Below are 24,479 nucleotides of genomic sequence, written 5' to 3' on the forward strand. Positions count from 1 at the left end.
TTTAAAAGTTAAAGAATCACTGACATGATGCAGAACAAGGAATTTAAAAATTTACATTTTAATTATTAAAAAAATTAAAAAATATTTCCAAGTATATATTTTAAAGAACTTACCTATTTAAAGCTGCATTGAAATATTATATTAGTTTACGACCCTCTCGAAATGTATTATTTGTAACTTTAAACAATTACATTATACCTTATGACAGCCATTCAAAGAGTTTATGAAATTTAGACTTCTTGTACTCAAATTTTAAAACCATAAAATAACTTTGGTTAGCAGTTAGGTATTCAAATAAATCAAATACGAAATGATCTGAGTTAAATTTTCTTTTTCAATTTTGAAGTGTAATTTTCTATTATAACAATGATTTTTATTTTTGAAGAATGACTTGAATAATTTTAAGTAACATTTTGAAGACAAGTTTGAAAATTGCATAAAGAAAATAATTATAGCAATTTAATCTTTGTATTTTATAGGCTAATATACAGATCTGAATATAAAATTCTAACAATTTTGAAGGAAAAAATAATTAAGAGGAAAACAAGCTGCAAAATAGGTTTCAAGTAGTTGGCATTGGATTTTACAATTTTTTCTACTCAGGAAACCAATGTGATGAAAACTAAATATTGCTACCAAGCGTTGTATTTAGGAAATCTTTAAAATATTTTTCCAAGAATTTTAAATCATTTAAATTTTAAATTATTTAAAATATTTAAATTTTAACTATTTTTAAATGAATAAAATGCTAATAACACTTCCATTATTATTTAGATGTTCAATTTTATTTTCTTTCTGAAATAAAAACTGTTACTAGAAGCAGAGTAACTTAAATGTACATAGTGATTTTGGTTATTTTTATTTTATTTATCATAGCATAGTAATCTTGCTCTGTACCTAGTAAGAATATTTTTATAGCAGAATATATATTATGTGGAATTAGAAAAATCCCCCCAATCATAGTTGCAAATAATACTAAATTTTGTATTATATTTAAATATCAAATTGATGTTCATGATTGAGGCACTCTTTTCTAGAAACTGATCTCGTGTGTATGTGTGTGTGTGTGTGTGTGTGTATGTGTGTGAGAGAGAGAAAGAGAGAGAGAAAGGGAGAGAGAGAGAGGAGAAAGAGAGAGAGAGAGAGAGAGAGAGAGAGAGAGAGAGAGAGAGAGAGAGAGAGAGAGAAAGGTTGTTTGGGTCAAACCTGGTAGTGCTGGATATAAAACTGGGGTCAGTGTCCTTGCAAGGCAAGAGGTTTAATTTCTGATCTATCCAACCCAAGAAGATGATCTCTTTTCTGGTACCCCTGTATCTTTTTTTCTTGCTTGTTTATATAAGATGGTGAACAAGAAAGAGCAAGGGTTGTCTACACCAGACCAGAAAGATCTCCCAATACTTTTCTGTTATAGAAGTGCTAAGATACATTCACATAATACAAAAAAATAAAAAAGATATTTTTTTCTACTGCACTGTACTGCACTGTCCTCCCATTGTTCATTGATTTGCTCAAGCTGGGTCAGTAAGTCTCCATTGTGAGACCTGTTGTTACTGTGTTTGGAATATGGAATAGGTCACGGGTAATTTGCCAGGCTTTGTCCTGCGGGCAAGATACTCTCTCAGTAGCTTGCTGGGCTCTAGAAGAGGGGCGAGAGGGGAGGAGGAATTGAACCTGGGTTGGCCTTGTCAGCTGTATGCAAGACAAACACTCTACCCACTGTGTTATTGCTTGAGCCGGCTTACATTGCTTTAGGTTATCTAAAGAAAGAAATCTTCTTTACAAAATGCTTTATTCACTAGTTATGTAATATCCTGATCTGGATGGAATTCCTTCATTGTATCAATTTTCCTTCAAGTCTTTAAAAAACAATAGCTTAATTAAGGTATATGTCACATACCACAAAATTTCCTATTAAAAGTTTCAGTTCCACAGATATATATGTAGATATATGTTTCATATTTATACATATATATACTTCACAAACCCTTTATTTTATGTAAAAGATGGATTTGTGTAAAAAAGCTGCATATCTGAATCCAGAAAAAAACAAAATGACTTTTTAAAAATGTCAGTTAATTTTCTTCTAGCTTCTAGCTTCTTTTGAAATATTTTTATTGAAGTTGCATTGCATTAAGGGATTAAGTTTCACTCAAACAATGACTGAAAATTAGTATACGTATATAACTGCATATGTTCATCCTTCTATATTCAGTTCTATCCGTCACTATAAAATTGTACACTTTTAACTTATTTATTCACCCATATTTCTCCCATTCCCTTCTGTTAACCATTAGAGGCTTAGAGGTTTGCCTTGTTTTCTACTCTGAATGCCAACATAAAATTGTTTTTCATTGCCTTGCCTTTGCACTGTGGCAATTAACTGCTTAATATTAGGTCAGAACATTTGCAAGAGGAACGTGCTTAATATCTACATTTCCAAATTTGATGCTTTGCTTTCTTTTTCTTTAGCAATTTTCTTAGATATATCAACCAAATGCAATGTTGAATAGAAGTCCTGAGAGTAGGCACTTTAGTCTAGACTCTTTTGGAATGTCAAAGTATTGTCATTCACCATTATATGTGATGCCAGCTTTTTGTTGCAAATAGGTGAGTTTTATTATTCTACTCCTACTTAATTGAAGGTTTTATTTTTAGTTTGTTCTTTTTTTTTTGCTTTTTCTTTTAATTTTTTTTTAGTAAAGACAGTATAAAGTTCTATGAAAATATAGGTTGTTCAGCTCCAAAATGAAGTTAAAAGGTGATTCATTTAAAAATGTAATTTCCATTTTAATGTACCTATCAGTACAGTGCAGATGAGTCAACATTCCTATGGCAACACTTAACTTTTACAGTTACCTCATTAACTTTTGTGCTTAATTCACATGTCACAACATGCTAAGTACTGTGCTTTTTTAAAAAGAAAATAATCGTGGCATTTAAGAATTATTAACTAAAGGTTAACTGGGTACCTTCATTGGTTAGAAATGATATAATTTGCTTTAATGTTTGAAAATCTTTAAACTTTGCTTAGTAGTTGATAGAAAAGATTAAGAGGAAACATTAAAATTCAAACAAGATAGTTTGAATACAAATTTTAAAATACTTGTTTTAAAGAGCTTCACTTGTTTTGTATTCTGCACATAAATATAAAATAGCTTTTGATTCACTATTAAGATGAGGTAATCTACTATTTCTCTAAGGGAGTTTACTTAGTTTTTCCCAAAGTATTATTTTAGAGTTTCAAAATATGTGTATATTACATACATGTAAATGTATAAATGAATACTAAATTTAGTAAACATAAAAATATTTTATAATTATCTTTATAAATATATCTTAAATATCTCAACAAAACTATTATTACTGATTTGAATAACTTGTCTGTTGATCTATGATCCTGAGGATGGATGAGTCTACAATTAACATCAGACTTGACTGTGTACTATCTATAATGTATTAGGTAATTAAACATGTCACAAATTAACTGACAATGCATTCTATTAAAATGGGCAATATAGGTTACTTTAAAACTACTAAGATGAAGAGACAGTAAAGTAGATAAGGTGCTTGCCTTACATATAGCTGACGTGGCTTGACCTCTGGAACCACATATGGTCCCCTATTACTGAGAGGTGTAATTCCTAAGCTAAAAGACAGGAATAAACTTTGAGCACCTGTGAGTTTGATCCCCACAGCAAAGAAAAAGAGAAAATACTACTAAAAGTTGAGTTGCCTTGGTTTTATTTCTCAACATTACATAAATTTTTCACATTTAGTTAATATTGACAAAAAAATAGTCATAGTTTATTTTATTATAGTTTTAAGGATGGTTGTGTTTGTCTTAAACCAACACATTTAATTTTTTGTTTACATATTGGTGGTATTGAGTCATTAAATTATCTTTGAGACAGTTTCATCAAATTTATAACAGCAGAATTTTCTCACTCAGTGAATATAGATAAGTTCAAATATTTTTAAAATACTTTATTTAATATTTTGCTAACATCATAGGCAGGCCTCACCAAGAGTAAACATTAGAATATATATTATTTTTGTAGCAATTAATACTGTTAGAAAAAGGTTTTTTCCCAGATGCCTCAATTTGAAGTTTTCACCAAAGTCAACTAATAGCTAGAGCCAGAAGACTGAAGAAATATAACTCATCAGGCTTGTATCACATAATTGCCAAAGCCTCTTAAGAAATGATAGTTGACCTAAAGTTGGCTGAGAATTTGAAGGATATGTCCCTCAAAGAAATGTTCTATAGTAAAAAAAACGGAAGAAAAATACACAGATAACCATTATTCTGTACAAAGATATCAATCACTGCAATATTTTTGTTATTGTTCTTTAAAGAGTAATTCTGAAAATGGCATACCATGTAATTCATATTGATAGTCTTACAAGGTCACCTACAAAATTGCACCAAGTAATGAGAAATTATCAGGTCCTGTTTTGAAGAATAACAGACTAAAACCATTCCAGAAATTCTTCCTCTGAAGAAAATTAATACTTTAGATATTAGTACAAAACACAACTACCTAAAATTTTGAGGGAGTAAGCTGATAAAGTCAGACTCTGGGAGTCTACTTTGCCTTGGAAAAATAGAGAAAGGAACCCTTGCTAAAAAGGAAGAATGTCTCCTTCTAAATGACTAGCATAGTAAGACAGTAAGATTCTAAACGTTTTTTAGAAAGAAGTGATATTATATTAGATGAAAATTGAATCTTCAGAAAGGAATGTAGATAATAAAAATAGGTAAATACATGGGTCGGGGCTAGATTTATAACATAGGGTTCTATGCTCAGAATGTAATATTTAGTCATTTCCAAGACAGTCTTACTATTTTCATTTTTAAAATTTGATTTTTATTGCAAAATCAATGAGACAATGTCACATATATTTAGTTGAAGATTGGAGCTCCCAGGAGCCAACCTGGATCACTACTCCAGGAGAGGTTCTTATCTGCCGGCTCATCCATCTACAGGAATCACTGCTGCATAAAGGATCAGGCTTATGTTTTTGTGCCTGGCTCACGGCGTTCTTTATGGGAATCTGTATCTGTGATGGTCTGAACTCACCTTCAGAATATTTACAAGATAGATGAAAAGTCACATGCCAAGTTTGTTTTTTTATTTAATTGTATTTTTTTATTTTTTAATGAATCATCATGAGATACAGTTACAGACTTACAAACTTTTGTGCTTATGTTTCAATCATACAATGAGTAACCCTATATCCATACCTCCATCAGTGCCCATTCTCCACCACCAATGTTCCCAGTATCCCTCCCACATTCCCTCCCCTGCGCCTCTGTATCAGACGGATTCCCTTTTTTTATTCTCTCTATTCACATGGCAAGTTTGCAAGGAGAGACTGTGGTAGAAAGGAAAACTTTTCCTCTAGCTTTATGAAAAATATAGCCTTGTAGTTTTATTCTCCTTATCAACATTGTAATGCTGGCCCTTATGAAATTTAGACTATTTTTCCTTAATGTCTTCAAAAGCATGTGAAAAATTAAAAGAATAAGATAACCTTTGATAGTTTGTGCCATGGAGAATAAAGCAAATTAAACCAAGAGAAAATTATGGAATGAGATCAACTATGTTTCCTTGTAGACACGGGAACATGAACAAAGGCAGGAAGTTCTAGTGAGAACCGTACCTTCTAAGAAACTAGAAGAGGAATATAAAATAATTTAGCTTTCTTTGAGCTTTTGGACTTAAGATAATTGTAGTCTTTAAATTAGACACAAAAATTATAGCAGGGTTAGGGGGAGGAGTAGAAGGCATTCTTTAAAAAAATTGACATATTTATGACTAGAATTTAAAAGAATGAAACCAGGAAATTATATGTATTAACATATAGAAACTAAAGAAAATAAAGTTAAGTAAAGAAATCCCCATTTCTTCATACTTCTGACCCCCAACACATGTATTTCTAGAATTCATAGAAATTCAATTTAAGAAAACTCAGAAAAAGATTCAGAGCTACTTATGGTCAATAAATAAAATATTTTATTTCAAACATAAGTAAGAAAAATGTCTTATACAACAACAAACATAAATACTAATGGAGTAAAAAAACAAAATCTCAAATCTCACAATTTAACGTTGACTATTTTCAAATACAATTTAAAATCACCAAACTCAAGATGAACTAAAAAAAAAAATTAAGCACAGTATGGAGTGAAAATGAAATTAATTATTCTCTGTTCTTGAGACAAACCAAAAGTCCATGTCATGAGTCAAATTTTAAAGAGATATAATAATCAGTAAAGTAAAACAAAACATATTTTCAATCTGTTGATATATTATCTGAGAAATAGAAACAATAGAAATGAAGGGAAAATTTAACTTAAATATTTAAAATTTAGTTGATCAACTAAACAATGAAAAGAACATAGAGAATAAAAGCAAATAAATTTGAATATATACCCACTAAATTATTCATTATGTAAAGAAAAAAAAAGGAATAACGCTTCTCATCCAGTTAGGTGACAATCGTTATTAAATAAAACTGTAAGCTGAAATACTAGAAGGGTCAGATTATGAGACTGATGCGCTGCCTACTGCCCTAATGTTAGAAAAGATGAAGTCATGACATTTACATACAAGTGGTACTACATGTAAAGTTTCATGTTAAGCGAAATGAGTCAGAAAGTGCGGGATAGACACAGAAAGATTGCACTCATCTGGGGAACATAAAGCAACAAAATGGGAGACTACACCCAGGAGTGGCTGAGATTAGTACCAGGAATTTTGCTCCATGACCTGGAGACCAGCCACACGTGTTAGGGGAAAAGGAAGCTCAGATAGAGAAGAGAGCACCAAATAAAGGGTGTTGTGAGGATCCTCCCAGGGTGGGAGAAGCAAGTTGAAAGTAGACTATAGATCAAACATGATTGCCACTCAATGCCTCTGTTGCAAAACACAGGACCCAAAAGAAGAGCGAGAGAGAACAAGGAAGAATGCCCTGCCACAGAGGCAGGCTGGGACGGGGGGGGGGGGGGGGGGGGATGGGGGGGAGGGATGCTGGGACCCGTGGTGGTGAGGGATGGGCACTGGTGGAGGGAGGGTACTTGATCATTGTATAACTGAAACCCAAGCACAAAAATTTGCAAGTCTATAACTGTACCTCATGGTGTTTCACTAATAAAAAAATAAAAAAATTTAAAAAATTTATAAAAAATGAAATACTAGAAGGGTCGATAAGGCAGAATAAATACTTAAATAATGATTGAAACTGTCCCACATCTAATGGAAAACAGACACAGATCAAAGATTCTGAACCAATGAACACCCAACAGAATGAGCTTTAAAATTTTTATTCTGAGATAGTCATATTCTGAACAGTAAAATTTACGAAAAAAAACTTGACCAGAGCAAGAAAAATAATTCCTCAAAAGGAATGATGCTCTAATTAATTGCTCACAATATCAGACACATGAAACTCTCAAAGTAAGAATGAAACAAATTGGAAAATACCTCTCAACCTGGAATTGCTTACCTTCCTAAAATTTCTTTCACTAATTAGGGAAAAATAATCTTTTTACAATAAAATACAGTTACATTTTGTTGTTAACAAATGAGTAAGAACTAAAAAAAATCATGTTCCCTGAATGTACAGGGAAATACTAACAGCTGAAAACAATTTTTAATTTAAGAATTGATTTAAGAATTCCTAATTCTTAACAATTCTTAAGATGAATAAATTAATAATGAAATAACATATTTTCCTTCCCCTAACTTCTAAATATACACAAAATAGTTTAAATTAAATCATTGTTTTATGAGCTTATAGCAGTTATTATAAAAATTCTTAATGAAAAGGAGAACTAAATGCATATATCAAAAATTTAAAGAAGTCTGGCGATATGCAGTTGTGCCTGAGATCTATTCCCAGCTCTGTGCCCAAGGGTCATTTTTAGCAGTGACATAGCAAATTATGTCGTAACAGGAGTCAAACCCAGGTATTCAGTATATAAGACATGTGCTCTGCATATTGAGCTATTTCTCTACCTTTCAGAATTTTTATATTTTATAGTTATTTGACTGTTAAATATTATATTCATATCAATATAAATAAATACATTTTTAAAGAACCACTAGTAAACTAATGCACTAACTGTTAAAAGAAGGAGCAGGAAGTAAAACTGAATTCTGAAAATGTTTTGGTGATCTTGTGAAAAGTCAGAATAGGAGAATTAGTATTATAAAACACGAGACTAGTAGAAAACAAACTGCTTTAAATAACTGAAAGTCAATTGCAAGGCTTATTTCTATAATTATATCAGCACATTATTGGGTAAACAGTACAATGAAGAGACAGTGATTGGGAAAAGAAACATAACTCTCTGCTATCACTTAAGGATAATTTTAGCGACTAGAGAGATAGTACAGTGGATAAGGCACTTGGCTTATAGGTGGCTGACCTGGATTCTGTCCAGATGATATGGTACCTTGAGTCTGCCAGGAGTGATTCCTCAATCTTCTGAACACCATCGGCAAGAGTAGGGTAATGTATGGCTTCGAAACCAATCGTTATTATCTATCTATCTAGCTAGCTAGCTAGCTAGCTAGCTATCCATCTATCTACCTATCATACATTCATTTGTTTGTTTTGGGCCACACTTCGTGATGCTCAGGGGTTACTCCTGGTTTGCACACAGAAATTCTTCCTGGCGGTGGTCAGGGGAACAAAGATGATGCTGGGGAACAAACCTGGGTCATTCCCATGAAAGCCAAAGACCCTACCCACTGTACCATCACTCTGGCCCTGACTAACTTTAAATATAATGATTCAGACATATTCAAGTATATTGGGGGGGAAATATTTTGTGGAAATAGTAATCTAATGAAGACTGGAGACACTGTATTGATATCAGAAAATAATAATAAAAGACTAGACTAAAATTAAACATATTGAAAACATTTTAATAGGACAAACTTCATTATAGCAAAAAGACGTAACAGACACAAACAAGTGTGAACATTTTCAATAACAGAGCTCCCATATATGGGGAGTAAATAGTGAAAGAAATAATGGCACAGAGAAACAATTCTACAATCATGGATATTCCCTCAGACATTGGAAGACCTAAATCAGGAAAGACTAAGTCCTGAGCAGTGCTACACATCACCTGGTCAAAATTGCTGTTTACTTGTAAGGATGCACTTTACAGTAGCAGAATGTATATTCTTCTTAAATACACATTGCATATTTAGCAATGATGCAAATTTCTATAAACTTTTCATACACTTGAAACTTTGATTTGTACAGAGATTGTACTTCCCAGGATGGAATTCAACTGGAATATTAATCAAAATTACAAAAAAAAACCTTGAAATTTTGTAAGCAAACCACATACTTCTAAATAATTCGGGGTTGACAATTAAATCAGAAGCTAGATTTAGAAGGATCACTAGTAAAAACAAAATGCTAGAATCTCAGGAATTTAACAATTATAAAAATGTGAAAATTCATGGGCCTTAGATAAAATTGCTGTAGATGATAAAGATTTAAATGCTATTGTTTGAAAGAAGAAGTTACCTTAAATCAGTGCGATTATGCCTATTATTTAACGTTAAGGAAACTGGGAATGGGGAGCTTGGAGTGATAGTACAGATACTTGCCTTGCATGTAGTCAATTCCGGTTTGTCCCTGCAGCTATATATGATCCCCTGAACGCTAAGGGACAGCCTGAAATATACAACCTGAACCTGGAAGAGGGAAAAAACAGTTGCAATACTACTCCAAAAAACCAGATCTTTCATATAGGAGTGAAAGCCTGTACCACTACCAGAAAGTAAATGTAAACTCTGGGACAAATTAAAAAAAAGTGCTTCCTGCTGTTTTCAGCTAGAAGCACCTAGAACTGCTGAGTTTTCCTCCTCCCCTGCTCTTACCCACCTTCTTCAGTGAATATCACAGAGTTTAGGTCTTGGTGTAGACGTGGGAATTGTAATACAGATTTTGATGATGAATAGGGGTCAAGAGTTGTCCCAGAGGCAAGAACAAAGTGGTAATCGCCTGGTGGTGTGCTTTTCTCCTCTTAATTGCCCACTAGTTGTTGATCAGTTGCTGTTTCCTGTATCCTAAACATCATTGCAATCCTCCCATTGTGAAAGATACAAAAACAAAGTTTAAACCTAAAACCTAAAAAAATGAAATTAGATGGAAAGAAAAAAATTCTGAAAATAGGGCCAAAGAGATTGTACAGCACCTAAGGCCCTTCCTCTTGCTTGTTTGCTTGACTTGCCTGCTGATGACCCAAAACTGATCCCCTAAGCACGCCAGAAGTGAGCACCAAATGGAGAGCCAGGAGTAGGCTCTCAGCACCTCCAGGTGTGCCCCCCAAAAAACAAAACCAGACAAAGAGAAATCTAGAGATAGAAATATAACTATGACAGGGATCCTAGAATACAAATCACCCCCCCCCCCCCCCACACACACACCTTCTGGAAGGCAATATTAAAGAAAGAACTAGAATTTATCCTAATGAAACCAAAGGAAATAAGAGAATCTTAATAAATAAAAAGTAGATATAATCACACCGAGGAAAGAATATCAGAAACTGAAAAAAATTACAGCAAATAGTGTTATGTAAGAGGACAAAACCTCCTTTTTTAATGAGAAAACATTATTAGAAATATTGGACTCTGAGCAAACACCCAGTTTCCTAGTTTCAAACTCACAGTGCTATCCATAAAGAATGCAACCGTTAAGTGAAAAATAAATTTTACTTTAACCAAACTTGTCTTTTAAAATGATTCAAGGTTGAAAACTATGCTTGAAATACATATAACTAAAAATTACGTTTAAACAAAGAATGCATAAAGAATTCCTACAAAATACAAAATCAGCTTAAGGAATACAAAAGACATATTTATATGCAGTGTACAAAAACATCTAAAGAAGTTGAAAAAGTAGTTATCACAATAGGTAATTAGAAACATGGAAAGTAAAGATACTATAAAGTACAACATAATAATCAACATTAAGAAGATTGAAAACAAAAATATTAGAAGCAATAAATATTATGATGAATCATACATTACCTATGAGAGTATAAATTTTAGTACCACTACAGAAAGTTATTCAGTATTATGTACTCAAATTGTTGAGTGATTTAGCAATTTCTTTACAAAGAAAACACAATATAAATATGTACACTGAGGCAGCAAAAATAATAGAATATTTTAAAATTTATATGACAAAAAATTATCTTCCATATGGAAGTGTTTTAATTTTTTATATTTTCTATAATAAAATTATGTCTGATAATTAATAAACAGGTTGCATGTAGCATTATGATAAATATCACAAACACAAAATTGAGCAAAAGATGCCAATATACCATAAATATATTTTATTATATTGATAAAAGCTCAAACATAAACAGTTATTTAGAGTAGTATAGAATGCACATTTATAATTAAAGACAATAATAGACATATAGGTAATTGTAATTATAATCAGAACAATGGTTTACTTGTAGAAAATAAGCAGTAGTGTTTGAGCAGAAGTATGAGGTAGGTTTACAAATATAATGTTCTAGTCTTGAATAGCGGGTAGGGCGTTTGCCTTACAAGCGGCCAACATGGCCGACCCGAGTTCGATTCCTCTGCCCCTCTCGGAGAGCCCGGCAAGCTACCGAGAGTATTCGATATGCCAGACACAGTAACAACAAAAGTCTCCAATAGAGACGTTACTGGGCCCGCTCGAGCAAATTGACGATCAACGGGAGGGCAAAAAAAAGTCTTGAATAGGTAGCAATGGCACAATTGAATAATCTTTTTTTTGCATGTATGTGGCCCCATGTTTGTTCCTGAGTACTGCCAAAAACAAAAATAAGGAAAAAAATATTGTGTTTTTTTATGCCAGACACAGTAACAACAAAGTCTCCAATGGAGACGTTACTGGGCCCGCTCGAGCAAATCGACGATCAACGGGAGGGCCTTTACCTTACTTATAATTTATACCCTTTTCTTATCCCTATATATCCCTTTCAATAAATATAACATGTATTTCAACAGTGTATGTGTGTGTGTGTGTGTGTGTGTGTGTGTGTGCCACACCCAGCTGGGCTCTGGGTTTACACCTGATTCTGCGGTTCTGTTCTCAGAGAGTAATCCTGGTAGGGCTTGGAGAACCCTAGAATCAAACTTAGATCAGTTGCTTTCTCGGCAAACAAGCATCTTAGACACCTTGCCATCTAAATCCTAAAGCACTATATTTTTCTAGATTTTGGAAATAAAAGTGAAAATTCCTTGAATTAGTCAAAGTATGTCACAGTATGTCAAAAGGTTACTCTAAGTCATGTGATAAATATGAAGCACCACTTATGCATGAAGTCAAAGGTATGAAGGAAAATTTTTAATCATTCAAAATAAACCCTTTTTCATATGAACATATCACAGATAGGGTGAGCAGAGGACATGCCTAGACTAACAAAGTCCCTAAGTTCAACTTTCAGCACAACATACTTACAATTACCCTGCATTTCCCCATATGCATCTCCAAATAAAACATTAAAATATTCTGCCTGCTCAGCAAAGCCTGGCAAGCTCCCAGTGACATATTCAATACGCCAAAAACTTTAACAAGTCTCACAATGGAGCCGTTACTGGTGCTGGCTTGAGCAAAATAGATGAATAATGGGAAGACACTGCTGCTACACTGCATATGGAATGAATGATTGCATTCGCTTTTAAAACTAACCTTTGATCTTAAGTATTTTTCATTTTAAGATGTCTATTTGGATTCATTGCTTAAAATCCTGAATCCCTGAAATATTCCAATTCTGGTTGAAGGGTTAGTAAGAGGTAGTTCAATAACAAAGTTTTAAATCATCTTTTTTTTTTTTGCACATGATTGCATCCTTTGAACATTAGCAATTATAAAACAATGAGAGAATTATTATTCTCTAAACTAGAATTATTCTTGCAAGAAATATTTTGACCTTAGGTATTATCTTTAAAATTAAAATTGAACATTTTTTGTCAGTTTGCCCCAATAAATTGTCTGGTTCTATTCAATGCTGCTTGTGAACCTCACCAACTAGGTTTAATTTATTTGATCTGAGTGAGACAATGCTGAGCTAATTTTAGTCATCTAAACTAAAGCAAGGTTAGAAAATGACTAAGCATTGAATAATATGTAATTGTTATATAAGAGCAAAGAACAAGAAATCTAAGAAGATACAATAGAATAGACTATGGAATTGATAGAAGACTATGATTGAGAGAATAAGTTATGTGATTCATAGAAAAGATAGAAGGTTATGTGATGAATGGTTAAATAATAAGGTGAGATGTTACGGGATAGCACAGCGTGTAGGGCGTTCGCCTTACAAGCGGCCAACATGGCCGACCCGAGTTCGATTCCTCCGCCCCTCTCGGAGATCCCGGCAAGCTACCGAGAGTATTCGATATGCCAGACACAGTAACAACAAAGTCTCCAATGGAGACGTTACTGGGCCTGCTCGAGCAAATCGACGATCAACGGGAGGGCCTTTACCTTTAAAAATTTGAATTAATGAAAATTAATGTTCTAAGAATAATAGTAAAGTTGATAGGAAGTTTGCTTTGCAGGTTGCCTACCCAGGTTAGATCCCTGGTACCACATATGGTGTACCAAGTACCATCAGGAGTGATTCCTGAATGCAGACCCAGGAGCAAGCCTTGAGCATAGCAAGCTGTGGTGCTATTCAGAAGAACTTGCAGTGTAACATGTTTTTTTTTTTTATTATAGGAGATAAAATAAGAAAATTTATTTTTAACACATTGCATTTGAATCATTCAGTCTTGTGAAGAGGTGCAATTTTATATAACTTATCACTTTTATCATAATCATTGCTTTGTCTTATGCCTTACTTCATTTTGGCATATGCTTATATGACAACTAACAGTTAATTTGGGTACTAAATCTTAACCTGTTTGCTTTTCTTTTGTGAATAGTCATGACTTAGTGTCTTAGTTTTCATTGTATATCAGCTTAAAATTCTTTAACAGAGAATTAAAGTAGCAATGTATTGAATAATGTCAAAATAGACCTTATTTGATATTAAGCTGCTGTTGAAAAACCAGAATCTTTTGTAGGTATTGATGAATTTCAATGAACTCCTGAAATTAACTTAGATGTGTCAGGTCAATTTGTCTTTTGGTGAAACAAAAACAAGCACATGGAATTATGTTTAATTGAGTTACTCAATCCATTTACTAATGTGACGGATTTACTGGGAAAAAGTTCAGTTAAGAAATTAGTGTTCTGGAGGGGTGACCAGAGTATTTATGGAATGTTTTCAAATATGTAAATAAATTTGAGTATATTTTATCTACCACCATTCTATGAAACATATTTCCATGAAATTTTATGCTATTAAATCTGACCTCTCTCTGCAGGGAAGCTTTCAATCTTTCAGTTATGAATGTCGATCTACATAGCAAAGGCTACTCTGAGCCTTGCTATATCTTATGTAACTGACTTGAGAGCTGTCAAGGCTGACAATCCATCTGGTTTTCAACTCTAAAAGGAAAGAAAGCTGGAGATATGTTTTATAACCTTTGTAATACTTTGAACTTAGAGGAATGCTGATCCTGTATCCTTGTGCCCGTGTAAAGAGACACTTAAGATGAAACCTGTTTTTATTTCTATTTACAATAGTCCTCCACCCAAGAGTGATAAAAAATGTGAACTCCCTATTGCCCCTACATCCTCACAAGGTTGGAAGTTAAAGAAAAAATATTGGCTGGTTTTTAAAGATAGCATTTGCTTAAGTACAAGTTTACTGATAAGTTTGGCATTTATGAGAAATTGATGAATTTGTAAAAGAGTTTGACAGATAAAAATTAGAAAATAAACTCTTGAAAGGCCTATATTATTCATTCATTATAATGCAAACAGAGAAACAAAAGTGAAACACTTTTATTATATATTTGTTTGAAATATTTTTATGTACAACTTGAGATCTACTGGTCTCAAAACCTACTCCTGAAAATAAAATATTGTAAGAAATTGCCAACAGGTAAATGCTTAGTACTGTGAAAAAATAAATAGTAAGTTCTAAAAGTAGAATATTTTAAAAAAATTATAAGAAGCTATTTTTATTCAGCTGTCTCAGAGCAATAATTTTTAATTTAAAAGTTGTTGTACTAAGAAATAGTTAAAGTCAAGAAGAAATGCTTAATTTATTGCTGCCTTTGTACTAGAACCCACTTATCTCTGATGATCTTTCCAGTTTAAATTGAATCATACTCATCGGAATCCAACTTGGAACAGAAACAAAGCAAGCTTAGAAATTGTGGAAGGGGAACTGTATTTCAATATTTTATTTGCACTTGAAAAACTTGAGTAAAAATTTTGTTACATTTATAAATACTGAGAATTATTTTTATAGCTATTTAAATTTTCATAAAAATGGAAAATATAAATATTCTATATCCATCTTCTGATCTACACAATGCATAGCCTCCCCAACAACAGTTTAAACAAAGAGGCACATTTGTTGCAGTTTTCAAACATGCACAGAGACAACATAATCAAAATTCAAAGTGCATAGTTTATACTATACTAATGCAGAGTATAGTGTGCTCTCTGTCCTTGGGTAGATGTACAATGCCTGAGTCCATCAATGAAGCATTATGTGGATTATTTTCACTGACAAAAAAAATTATGTGTTCTATGTACTTATCCATTCCTATCCACACCCTATGACGTCAACCTTGACTGTTAACTTTTAAATAAATTTTTCTAACTTTATTTAAGCACTGGTTTTCATAATACAGTTGCTTCAGGTATACTATGATCCAGCACAAATATCACCACCAGTGTGAACTTCCAATTTCCCTTCTTCCCAGTTTTTTAAGCTTTCCCCCTTAGCAGGCACAAAATTATTTTATATTGCTTATTATAGAAAAATCGTAAGTGAAATTATCAAAAAATAATTCAGTAAAAGAAAAGTTGTGAAAACTATTTTATCTCACATTATTGTTATTAAAGCTAGTGTCTAGGGACTTACTGTGCTGTTTGTTGCTAGTTAAACCTTCTGTGTTATTGTACCCACTTATTGAGCTTAGTGGGTTTCTAAGCAACTTTCCCCGATATTTGCTGTGCTTCTACTGGGCTGTCAGTACTGTAGAATTTGAAGTGCTATATAGCTTCATATGTGACCGCTTGCTCTAGAAGCTTCCCCATCTGTAGAACTGTGATAATTCTTATCCTGCCCCTTTCTTGACAAGGCCCCAGAGTTTTTGGCCCAATAATGTGAATTCCATCAGATTGATGTCTCTTCTGAGAGTCTTTTTTTTAGGTTTCTTTTTTTTTTTTTTGCTTTTTGGGTCACACTCGGCCATGCACAGGAGCTACTCCTGGTTCATGGACTCAGGAATTACTCCTGGCAGTGCTTGGGGGACCATGTGGGATTCTGGGAATTGAACTTGGATCCGCTGTGTGCAAGGCAAAAGCCCGACCCGCTGTGCTATTGTTCCAGACCCATCTTCTGAGATTCTTGACTGTTATTTTAGATTAATATTTATCCTCTTGAAAAAATTCTGAAACATGTTTGTTGAAACATATACAGTACAGATCCTCAACATGGCCGACTGAAGTATCAAAAAATCCAAATATAATTTGAACAGATGATATATATAATCTGCACACAAAAATAGAAGGAATTTTCATTTATTCATTGTTCTTAGTGTTTATGGCATCTATGATTATCTCCCTATTTTTGCCTTCTTTTATCTAAATATCAAACATAGAATGCCTATGTATAAACGTAATCCTATGATAAACTACCCTCGAAAAGTTCAAAAACCTTTCCCTACAATGACATTTTCCAAAAATGTAATATTCAGTCATTTTTCTCTTGGTTTTATGATCAATTGTTTTGTGAATAGTTTGTAAGATGTAATGAGGTTATCTATAATATTAAATAATTTATGAAATTATGCAATCACATTAATTCATTCGGGAAGATATGTCACATTTTCAGAAAATTTTATCATTAAAATTACTTTTTTTAATTTAATTTTTATTAGTGAAACACCATGAGGTACAGTTCTAGACTTACAAACTTTTGTGCTTGGGTTTCAGATATACAATGATCAAGTACCCAACCCTCTACCAGTGCCCATTATCCAATACCAGTGATCACAGTAGCCCTACCACTCCCCACCTTATCCCCCCACCCCGCCCCACCTCTGTGGCAGGGCATTCCCTTTTGCTCACACTTTCCTTTAGGATGTTGTGGTTTGCAATACACATATTGAGTGGCCATTGTGTTCGATCTATAGTCTACTTTCAGCATGCTTCTCCCATCCTGAGCAAATTCTCCTAATATCCTTTACTTGGTGTTCCCTTCTATATCTAAGCTGCCTTCCCCCCAGTGTGTGCTGCCGGCTTCCAAGCCATGGAGTAGACCTCCTGGTACTTATCTCAACTATTCTTGGGTGTTTGACTCTCATTCTGTTACATTATATTCCCCAGATGTGTGCAGTCTTCCTATGTCTGTCCCTCTCTTTCTGACTTATTTCACTTAGCATAATAATTTCCATGTGGAACCACTTGTATGCAAATTTCATGACTTCATCTTTTTCTAACAGCTGCATAGTATTCCATTGTGTAGATATATCAAAGTTACTTTAATCTGTTCTCGGGCACTTAGGTTTTTTTCCAGATTTTGGCTGTTGTGAACAGTGCAACAATGAACATGCAAGTGCAGATGTCATTTCGACTGTACGTTTTTTTGCCTCTTTGGAATATGTTCACAGGAGTGGTGTTGCTGGGCCAAATGGGAGCTCAATTTTTATTTTTTTTGAGAATCGTCTATAATGTTTTCCAAAATAGTTGAATCAGTTGGCATTCCCACCAGCAGTGAAGGAGAGTTCCTTTCTCGCCACATCCATGCCAAAACCGGTTGCTTTTGTTTTTTTGGATGTGGACCAGTTTCTGTGGTGTCACATGATATCTCATTGTTCTTTTGATCTACATCTCCCTGATGATTAGTGATGTAGATCATTTTCTCATGTGCCTTTTAGCCATTCGGATTTCTTCTTTGAGAAAGTTTCTGTTCATTTCATCACCCCATTTTTTTGGATGGGGTTGGATGTTTCCTTCTTGTGGAGTTCAACTAGTGCCTTGTATATCCTAGATATACAAGATTGGTAACCCCTTATCAGATGGGTATTGGGTGAATATCCTTTCCCATCCTGTAGATTGTCTTTGTATTTTGGTCACTCCCTGCTCATGGATTGGGAGAATTAACATTGTCAAAATGGCAATACTCCCCAAAGCATTATACAGATTCAGTTTGATTCCTATAAGGATACACATGACATTCTTCAAAGAAATGGGTGGATCAAACACTCCTGAAATTCATATGGAACAATAAACCTCCATAAATAGCCAAAGCAATACTTGGGAAAAAGAAGATGGGAAAAATCACCCTCCCCAACTTCAAACTCTACTACAAAGCAGTAATAATTAAAACAGCAATGTACTGGAACAAAGGCAGAGCCGCAGACCAAAGGAATAAGGTAGAGTTTCCTTACACACAACCCCAAATATATGAACACCTAATCTTTGACAAGGTAGCAAGAAATGTGAAGTGGAGCAAGGAAAGCCTCTTTCACAAATGGTGCTGGCTAACTGGACAACCACTTGCAAAAAAAATGGGCTTAGACCGCAACCTAACACCATGCACAAAAGTCAGATCCAAATGGATTAAAGACCTCAACATCAGACCAGAATCCGTAAGGTACATCGAAGACAAGGTTGGCAAAACCCTCCACGACATTGAAACCAGCAGTTTCTTCAAAGATGACATGCTACTGGCCAAGCAAGTGAAAACAGAGATAAACAAATGGGATTATCTTAAACTAAGAAGCTTCTGAACCTCAAATGAAAATTACTTTTTATCTTGAAAATACTTTTAAAAAAATTGGCAGGGGCTGGGGGTTGGAGCGATAGTACAGTGGTAGAGCATTTGCCTTGCGCACAGCCAGCCTGGCAGAGCCGGGTTCGATTTCTCCACCCCTCTTGAAGAGCTTGGCAAGCTACCGAGAGTATCTCGCCCACGTGGCAAAGCCTGGCAAGCTACCCGTGATGTATTCAATATGCCAAACACAGTAACAGCAAGTCTCAAAATGGACACGTTACTGGGCCCCCTTGAGCAAAAAGATGAACAATGGGAGGACAGTGACAGTGACAGTGGCAGGGGCTGGAGTGATAGCACAGCGGGTAGGGCATTTGCCTTGCACACGGCCGACCCAGGTTCAATTCCCAGCATCCCATATGGTCCCTTATGGTCCCCTGAACACGGCCAGGAGTAATTCCTGAGTGCATGAACCGGGAGTAACCCCTGTGCATTGCTGGGTGTGACCCAAAAAGCAAAAAATAAATAAATAAAATAAAAACATTGACAATATACGAAAAGTTAGATGCTTATTTTATCAAATATTTCAATGTGTTAATACGATTTTATTAATTTTATATTTGCAAACGCAACTATATATTCAGTTTTATAGGTAAAAATAAAATTAAATTAAAATCTGTTCATTAAAATATAACCCATTCCATTAACATTTTATTGGTCACTGTCACTGTCACTGTCCTCCCATTGTTCATCAATTTGCTCAAGCAGGCCCAGTAACATCTCCATTTTGAGACTTGTTGTTCCTGTGTTTGACATATTGAATACGTCATGGGTAGCTTGGCAGCCTTTTCCATGTGGGCGAAATACTCTCGGTAGGTTGCCAGGCTCTCTGAGAGGGACGGAGGAATCAAACCTGGCTCGGCCAGGCTGGCTGCACGCATGGCAAATGCCCTACTGCTGTGCTATCTATCGCTCCAGCCCCTGTTATACTATCAAAATGCTGTATAAATTAAAAATTATCTTTCCTCTCTATTTCAAATTGAAGTGAAGCTTTGCCAATATTTGTCTCTCATGTTTGTTTGATTGTTGAAATAATTATTATATTGTTTAAATAGTAAAATAATAACATGATGTAACATAAAGTGATATCTGTTCATAATTTTATATAATATTACTACATTACTAAACATGCTTGAGCAGGCCCAGTAACGTCCCATTGTGACAATTGTTACTGGTTTGGTATATCAAATACATCACGGGTAGCTTACCAGGCTTTGCCATAAGGGCAAGATACTCTCAGTAGCTTGCCAGGCTCTCCGAGAGGAGTGGAGGAATTGAACTCGGGTTGGCCATTTGGCTGCTTGTAAGACAAACACCCTACCTGCTCCAGCCCATATTCGATATGCTAAACACAGTAACAACAAGTCTCACAATGGAGACGTTACTGGGCCCACTTGAGCAAATCGATGAACAATGGGAAGACATTGTTACAGTGCTACTAAACATGATTGATCTGTCACCAATTCTTTATATGGAAAAAATGATTAGTAATCTCTGCTTTACAAGATAGTGTTAACAACCTCAAACCATATCTGACTCATCAGAATTACTACACCAAAGTTTAATTAATCACAATCACAATCACAACCATCCTGTTATTTGTTGATTGCCTCGAGCAGGCCCCAGTAATATCTCCTTCATCCTAGCCCTGAGATTTTTTTTAAAAGTGCCATATTCAAGGCTCTTTCAGAGTTAGGAGAATAAGACCCTTCATTGTTACTGATATTTGGCATATTGAGTATGCCAGGGGAAGTTTGCCAGACTCTGCCGTGTGGGCAGGTTACATTCGGTAGTCTGCCAGTTTGTCCAAAGTAGGAATGAGATGATAAGATGTCACATGACTGCAAATGTGGCTGCGCGCTTCTGGGAGCTGGGTTTTATAGTCTCTGAGTCTTGGCCGTTGATGGGATTACACGGCGCCAGGGAGCCAGTTGGGGGTGTGACCCCTGCCTACTGGAATTTGGAGGATCTGGGTGGAGGATGCTCAGCCCCGATCCGAGCAGGCTTGGAGATCTCAGCTCTGGGACCCGCATGCCTTTGTTCTTCTGCCGGTACCTTCATGCATGTGGAGAGTGGTCTCAGCATGGTGGTGGCTGGTTCTGGAGGTCTTTGGCTGCCGGAGCCCTGGTCGGGGCAGGGAGGAAAACTCAACCCGCTTCCCTCCAAGGGGCCCCGGCGAGGACAGCCAGGCGTGGGGGCAGGAGACTGCGCTGTTCTCTTCCTGGAGCTGGGTTTTATAGTCTCTGAGTCTTGGCCGTTGATGGGATTACCAGGGGAAACTCAATCCGCTCCCCTCCAAGGGGCCCAGGTGAGGACAGCCAGGCGCGGGGGCAGGAGACTCTATATATCTAATAGGCCTACCATATTTTTTAAAAAATCTCCAACAATTTAACAATAAAAATTAGATTATTTAAATTAAATTATTTCAATATTTAACCAAAGAATATATACAAGTTGCAAAAGAGAAAAATAAGCTTAATATTTCTGATTATCATCAAAATGCAAATCAAGATCACAATGAGGTCCTTCACGCCCTACCGAGGTCACGAGTTGCCCCCCACGAGCAGCTCTCTGGCACAGCCATGGTTCCAGAGGCACAAGGACATAATGTAGAGCCTGGCAGCTTGTGGCAGAAAAGTGAATGTTTAATTAAAAATATTTAAAAATTGTTTAAAAATAAATTTGAAATTATCACATGAAAGTATAAATGGAGACTTATAAAACAATTTTAACAATTATAATTGTATTTTTAATTTTGTTTTTGGCGGTGACACCCAGCAATGCACAGGGGTTACTCCTGGCTCATGCACTCAGGAATTACTCCTGCCGGTGCTTGGGGGACCATATGGGATGCTGGGAATCGAAACCCAGTTGGCCCCGTGCAAGGAAAATGCCCTACCCAATGTACTATCACTCCAGCTCCTATTTTTAATTTTTTATATCACGTAAACTTTTTATTTGAATAACAATTTTTTCAAGGTACAGTTTTATTGTGTATTTCTGTGATAATTCACAAATGTGAATTATCCTGAATTTTTTTTCTGTGAGTAGGACATGAGGACATCAGGTGTAACTTGATGGCTACTGAGAGGGGCTGGCAGGACTTGTGGTCCATCCATGCTGTACAGGGGTTCATCACAGACTTTGTCAGTCCTAGCTGTCCCAGCTGGTCTCTGGGTGACAGAGGTGGATTAAGAAAAAGTGGCTGTTCTCCTCTCCACTTCACATAAGTCACGTTTTCGCCCTACAGACTTCATTATAGTATGTTGGAATTTTTATTTTTATTAATTAATTAATTTATTTACTGCTGGCCTTGTATATTTTCTCCTTCTTGTCCAAAACTTCCATTTTTTTCTCCACTTCTCTATACCTCAAGGGCTGTGTTGTGTGGACTACATAATCAGGTTGTTTTGTTCTGTGAGTAAAGGTTGTGTTCTACCATGGGGGTTTCTGGTGGATTGCAGAGAGACTGGAATGGTTAAGCAGGCGGATGAATTTGTCTTCATGTCTTGGGCCAATATTTTTGTTCTTAACAGTATGCAGGATGAGAAAAAGAAATATTTTGCATGTAGGTAAATGAATATCACTATTCTGAAAAAATGCAATAATATCATGGAGCTGGAGCAATAGCACAGCGGGAAGGGAGTTTGCCTTGCACGCAGCCAACCCGGGTTTGATTCCCTGTATCTCATACGGTCCCCTGAGCACCGCTAGGAGTAATTCCTGAGTGCATGAGCCAGGAGTAACCCCTGTGCATTGCCGGGTGTGACCCAAAAGGTCAAAAAAATTATATCAACATGTGTCCATCCGTGGACACAATTAAACAATCTCCACATATTTCTGGTTATCAAGAAATTGAGACTTGAATGTCACTCTGTTCTTCTCTACTCCCAGTTCTAGTTTTCTCTGTTTTTCCTGAGCCAAAGGATCTTCTGCTCCGGCAGGTTGTTGAGTTAAGTTCTGCCATGTGGGTAACTCTTCCTTGGGCTTCTAAGGAAGTGAAGATCAGCTTATAGGATGGCTATGCAAAGTTTTAAGAGTTATAATAAAAGGCCACAGATCATGTAAGGACTAGCCCTGTGAAACTAGTGAACTGTGACTACAAAGTCAACCAAGTTTGCCTTATTTTTTATCCTGACTGTCTGTCTGTCTGTCTGTCTGTCTGTCTGTCTGTCTGTCTCTCTCTCTCTCTCTCTCTAGACACACACACACACACACACACACACACACACACACACACACCCTTTTGTGTCTAACCAAATGTATCCCTGAGATCCAGGTAATGTTGCTGTGGAAGTCTTGAGGGCAGTATCTGTCATGGGTTGGACAGACACTGAATGTGACACAGCTGGAGAAAGATTATCAGGTCTTAAAATGGACTTACCTGATCTGTAATTTTATAATTTTTTTCTATTCCATTATAAGTTTTCTGAATTAGGAATAGGTATTTAAACTTTGTTTGTAATGTCTCCTCATGTATTATGGGAAAAGCTTGTATTATTTCTGTAGAGAGTTATAATACATTTATGTATCTTTACCAAGAACATTGGGACTGGAGCGATAGCACAGTGGTAGGGTGTTTGCCTTGCATGCGGCCAACCCGGCTGACCTGGGTTCGATTTCTCCGCCCCTCTCAGAGAGCCCGAGAGTATCTCACCCGCACAGCTAAGATATATTCAATATTCCAAACACAGTAACAAGAAATCTCACGATGGAGATGTTACTGGGTCCACTCGAGCAAATCGATGAACAACGGGAGGACCGTGACCGTGAATTCACAAATATTAAATAAAACAAAAACAGATTTTACCTTGATATTTTGTAAATTTAGAAATAAAAATTTATAATATTTAATACCTTCTTATAATCAGATGCCAAGAACTAGAAATAAGTGACATATTAAGACACCTTAGCATATCAAGAAATTGTAGCAAAATTTAAAAAAATAAATTTGACGGTGTAGTTAATATAAGAAAATTGGCAATATACATTTCTACACATAATTTTAATACAATGATATTATCTGGCAAGAATCTGATTTCAATAATACTTAGAGTTTTTCGGTTTCAGTGGAGCCAAATATAAAAGACAAGACAATCTGTTATAATGACAGCTCTTTGAATTTGTCAGTTATACCAAAGTGCTTTAAACTCCTTTTGTTGGTAATAAAAAGAAATGTGAATAAAAAATGCATGATTTATTATTTAAAAAAATAATTTTGTAAAAGCTGCCAAGTCACCAAACTCTGCAAGGTAGAAATTCGTCGATAGATGAAAAGTCAGGCTTATTGGAAAAGGGCTGGACAGATTCTGACCCCTTCAAAAGAGACCCAGCAGCTGACACATTTTTTTTTCCCTTTATTTTATTTTATTGTTTTTTACAGTTGTAGATTTACAATTTTTTGTGCTTTGGTTTCAATTATACAATGATCAGATACCCATCCCTCCACCAGTGCCCATTTTCCACCACCATGGATAATATCCCTCCCACCCCCATCCCCCCATCCCCCCTGTCTCTGTGGCAGGGCAATCCCCTGTGTTCT

At 35.3% G+C, this 24,479-nt stretch overlaps 1 pseudogene; it reads right to left on the reverse strand.

Annotated features, from left to right (window-relative positions):
* Positions 1-23,183: 23,183 nt before the first annotated feature.
* LOC130018714 (uncharacterized) lies at positions 23,184-23,290 on the reverse strand (annotated as a pseudogene).
* Positions 23,291-24,479: the final 1,189 nt, after the last annotated feature.

Source organism: Sorex fumeus, unplaced genomic scaffold (assembly GCF_029834395.1).
Source record: "Sorex fumeus unplaced genomic scaffold, SorFum_2.1 ptg000265l, whole genome shotgun sequence".
In the NCBI taxonomy this organism is placed as follows: Eukaryota; Metazoa; Chordata; class Mammalia; order Eulipotyphla; family Soricidae; genus Sorex; species Sorex fumeus.